The sequence below is a fragment of the Penaeus chinensis genome, chromosome 1, assembly GCF_019202785.1.
Source record: "Penaeus chinensis breed Huanghai No. 1 chromosome 1, ASM1920278v2, whole genome shotgun sequence".
Lineage (NCBI taxonomy): Eukaryota > Metazoa > Arthropoda > Malacostraca > Decapoda > Penaeidae > Penaeus > Penaeus chinensis.
This window is the reverse complement of record NC_061819.1, coordinates 32,906,241-32,911,240: the sequence shown is the minus strand read 5'-3', so window position 1 is coordinate 32,911,240 and position 5,000 is coordinate 32,906,241. Positions and strand designations below refer to the sequence as shown.

Genomic DNA, 5,000 nt, shown 5'->3' with positions numbered 1-5,000 from the left:
ACTTGTCTTGGTATCGTGATTGCCCTCAGTAACACCATCTCAACATTAGGTGCAGTTAATTATTTAAGAGACAGTTACAGAAGCCTCCGTCACAACTACAAGGGCAATGATCTCGGTTATCAAATTTGCATTTTTCCCTCTTTTTGTACAAGTTGGAGTTCCACGTGTACAAATATTATGTGTACTTCGTCTGCCAAGTCCAAGTCGCTAATGATTGGTTCTTTCTAGATATACTTCGGCTACTAAGTATATGACGCATTATGGTAGATAACAGGTAGCATATAAAACAGTTATAGTGTGTGGTTGCTTTAGTAGTGTGATGTCTGCGTGATGAGTGACATTACACTTTCACTGTGGCGAAGGGAGGGCCGGAGGCATGGGGAGCTAGCGGTCGTGTGGTCCCCGCCGCTCGCCAAATTTATGTCGGGCCGCGTAACACACTGTAGTTTTGTGTAATAAACACGTAAATTTTAACAGGGAAAGAGAAGTTGAGCAACAGCCACACATAAAGCTCGCTTGCCTCCGAATTCTAATGTGTTTGCTGTGTATTTGATTATGAAAGCGTCGACGTTTGTTAGAGCTCCTAAGTCTTAGCTCGAATACAAACAAGCAAATCCTATTGTGTAAGTTGTATGTGTGCTCCCAGGCACGGTCACGCAAGTGCTTATAGTTGGTTGTTTTAGTTTCTCTTACAACTGGCTTTAATTTTGTGGCAAAAACAGAGAAAAAAAGGGAAGGAAAAGAAACAGAATAAGCGTGTTGATCGGGATTCGAAGGCCGCAGACAGACTGAATATTCATTTTTAGTCGTTTCATGTTTCGAGCTTGTTACCCTCCTACATGTTTGGCTCCTGCTTCAGGGGCCCCTCTTGGTCCCCCCTCGCTCTACCCCGCGCCTCCTTCGTCAGGGAGGCGCCTACGTCAACGGGACAAGAATCGCGTCTCCGCCCTCGAACGGAACGAATCATAGTCATCGATCAAGCAACATAACGTGAACCCGAAGCGCCCTCCTCCGGCCTCCTCGCCCACACCATACGCTCCGTTCGCGCCCGTGCCGGCCTACGTATCTCCGTTCCGCCTCACTGCCTCCTGCGTCGCTCACTCGCGTTCTCCGTCGTGAGCAGCAGCCGCCTCCTCCAGGTGCGAATCTTGGATGTTTTCACTGTCGTTTACTCTCACTGGCTCCGAGGTAACGGAAACCGGGCCTAGGTAGTGCTATTGTGACTGGAAATGAAAATATCAATTGTTGAATATCAGTCAGGATTAAAAAGATATGTGTGGGTGTCCATTGGTTCACTGAACAAATAAATGATTCTAGTCATTAATGGTTTCATGTGTTTGACAAGTGTTGATAATCATAATAACCATATTGTTTTTCCGATGAATTTCGTTTAATCCTTAAAGTGGGTTCTTAAATTAAGATGGACAGTTTATCATGATTGGTTTTATATATATATATATATATATATATATATATATATATATATATGTGTGTGTGTGTGTGTGTGTGTGTGTGTGTGTGTGTGTGTGTGTGTGTGTGTGTGTGTGTGTATTTAGATTAATTTAAATTATTTTTTTAAGAAATCCATTCAGGTTGTGAATTTCAGTAGATAAAATTCAACTGACCAAGTTGCAGGTTCCCCCTCATTCTTTGCTTTGAGTTCTCAAGATATGCGAGTGCTTTTCCAAAGAAATCGTCTTGTTTGGGTTCATTTGAATGCAATATGCATAGACAGATGAGATGAGTGCGCGCGTGTGTGTGTGTGTGTGTGTGTGTGTGTGTGTGTGTGTGTGTGTGTGTGTGTGTGTGTGTGTGTGTGTGTGTGTGTGCGTGCGTGTTTGTGCTTACGTGCGTGCGTGCGTGAACACAAGTTCAACCGGATATCTACAATCAGAAGTGTATTCATAGTCCACATGCACACAGTTACGACTTTCCGCACAGTAGTAATTTGTGACCCCCCCCCCCCCTTCCTTGCTTCTGCCAGTAGGTGAAATTTATTCTAATTTCTTTCATTCTGCTTTTTTCGGGATTTGAGGATCGAAAGTGATTTTTATGAGAAGAAGAATTGCAGTGATATCTGTAACGGCGACAGAAGAACTGTAATAACAATAATTTTCTCCATATTTGGGATCTTTGTAACCGTCCATTACGAGCGCCTATGAAATCAGTCACGCAAGCAGAGGAGGCGACGCAGCGGCGCAGGCAGAGTGTGTAGGCCGCGACCGCTTCCCAGAAGGACGTCCTCGCAGCTGCATTCGCCTCAAGTGCTGCCTCGTCGCCCTCCTTTGCCCTGTCCTCCCGCCCGTGCGCAACAGGCTGGGCCGAATGCGCTAAGAGTTCTCGCTGAACTGCGGTGGGCGTCTTGGCTACACCGATCGATTGCTTTAGGGAAGGGAGAGAGACAGAGAGGTGACGGAGAATGGGAGAAGGGAAGGAGTCCCAGACAAAGTTGGACAGACGGGTAGGGAGTCAGACTAACTAACTGACAAATAGTCCAAACAGATAGACAGTCAGATAGCGAGGCGTCGCCAAGCAGCCCGAGCGTAAGAGCGGGCCTGACACGTGCTATTTTCCCATCTTGGAGTTCCCTTTTAAGGCGCCGCGAGGAAGCATCCGCACCTCCTTCCCCCCTGCCACGCCCACACCCATTCCCGACCTCATCCTTGACTCGTCTTCCTCGAGGGTGTCTCCCGAGGGCAGATTCCGCGTGCAAGATTTTCTCCGAGACGCGCCTCCCTGTCAAGTGAAAAGACCGTAACTTCTTGTAAGACCTCCACGTACTCCTTCCCGCTCGACCACATAAACACTAAACGAGATGGTGAAAGTCTTATCCACTTTGAGCTCTCAGATGTCATGGCGAGGTCGGGATCTACAGGCTCGACTTGGAAGCTGCCAGTTGTGAAGATCCTGCTCTGCGCTTCTTCATCTCGACGCCAGATGCAGCATAATCAACTACATACAAATACGAACGCAGGCCCGGGGCTAGAGAGCGAGAAATGAGAAATGTCAGAAGATGGATTGTTGTATGAATATATTAATATCAATACTTGGCGCACGAAAGTATCCGATGACAACTGCTTTATACGTGGCATGAATGAGGATTTCCAAACAGTATTTCACAAGCTGGCGAGAAAGACAGCTTTTTATTTGAAAAGAGTACTTATATTCTGTTAAAGAACTGACAGTCATTTCCACATGATATTGAATATCTCTGTCATTGTTATTCTTCCAAGAGACTTTTTCGCTGGAGACGTTCTCGAAAAAGTGTGAAATCGCCTGAAGCCCCTTGTTCTGGGTTCTGCAAGAGATCGTAAAGCTAATGCTAAGAAAAGTTTTAGGAATCACTGATATTGTAAATGTAACACCAATCTGCCTACCAATTACGAATTACTAATTGTTTGTGTAAATGCACATATTCCAAATAGATAAAATATTGCACGAAACTAAAAAAAAGGCCCAATATACCTGTTTATACATTCTTTTTTAACCTCAGCCTATGTCTCTGAAATGGCCACGGGTGACTGCCTGCCCCATACTTTCCTCCATAGCCCAAGGACGTCACCGCGGAGGGCTCCCCAAAGTGGACATTTACTTAGATTATCGTGACTGATAGCCCGGGTGTGTTGCCCACTGACGATCACACAAAAGGATGCCTATTGATGTGACAGGCAGAGGAGGAGAGAGGCTTTCTTTCCTCTCGTCTGTTGTTGAGAAAGCCATGTGTCTTGATGTCTTCGTTCGATGGGTACGATTCACCTGCCTACAGGAGGTGATGCCAGAGGGCTTAGACAAGTGACGTTTGTTTGGGGAATGAGCGACGATAAGGACGTTATGTGTGGATTTCACGGATGGCAGGATGTATGTGTGTGTGTGTGTGTGTGTGTGTGTGTGTGTGAGAGAGAGAGAGAGAGAGAGAGAGAGACAGACAGACAGACAGACAGACAGACAGACAGACAGACAGACAGACAGACAGACAGACAGACAGACAGACAGACAGACAGAAATAGAACAGACAAACACACTCTGTATGTCTATCTGTGCGTTAGTCGAAGGGAAAGTCAAGCGGTAGCGAAGCCCTTCCCCGCCCGACGCCACAGAGCAGTGAGGCGCAGTATATCCTCAAGTGCGTTTGAAGGTCACAGCAACATAGCGACCTGTTATGTAGGTGTGACCTGTGTCCCTAAGGACTGCTCGAAGCATGGAGATAAACTGTTGCTTGGTGCTGTGGCGGTGGATTACAGAATTTCTTCGTGTTTGTTGTTTCATTTTAAATGTTACTGATGAATTAATTTACTTTAATGTCATCTCCGTTATCTTAGAATTAAGTGCGAGTTAATGTTGATGCCCTTTGCAGTGATAGTACACTTCTGGGGGCAAGGAATAGCCTACATGTGGCTGCCATAATTTGTTGCTCCCGAAATAACAAATCGTCTCCAGACTCAAAGCGAACCGCCATCACGAAGCGGCAATAAAAGGGAAACCCGCGGAAATCACCGGGAGGAGAAAGCAGGCGAGCTATCAGAGCAACGGCAGGAGAACGCGCGCTGATCCCCGAAGCGCCACCGGGCCAGGAGGCGAGGCGGGGGCGTTCCCGGCGCTGACTTCGGAACCGGAACTGAGGTCAAGCGCGGGCCGAGGGGGGCGAGGGGCTCCTATCCCACGCCTGCTCGCAAGAAGCGCGGCGCCGGGATGCGGTGCAGAGCGAGGGCGGAGGGACGGCCTCCGAGGGAGCTGCGCCCGGACCGTAGAGGACGAGGACGTGCACGCGGCGCTGCGGCAAAAATGATGGACCGTCTGAGTGAAATCTGATTAAGACGAATGAGCGAGAGAATGTCTAACTTTCTTTCAATGTTTCAGAATCGTTAAAACTTGATTAATGGAGACAGCCATTCATTTTAGTTTTCTAAATGAATAATTCATCCGAAGTAACGAAATACAACATGCTTTCAATTCAGCGCACTGCGTTCTCCAAGGTAACGCTAGCTTAGTTCCACACAGCA

General features: G+C 47.1%; 1 protein-coding gene across 1 annotated transcript in view; it reads left to right on the top strand.

Annotated features, from left to right (window-relative positions):
* LOC125025189 overlaps positions 1-5,000 on the top strand; it is a 49,712-nt gene that overhangs the window by 15,810 nt on the left and 28,902 nt on the right. The window lies entirely within an intron of this gene.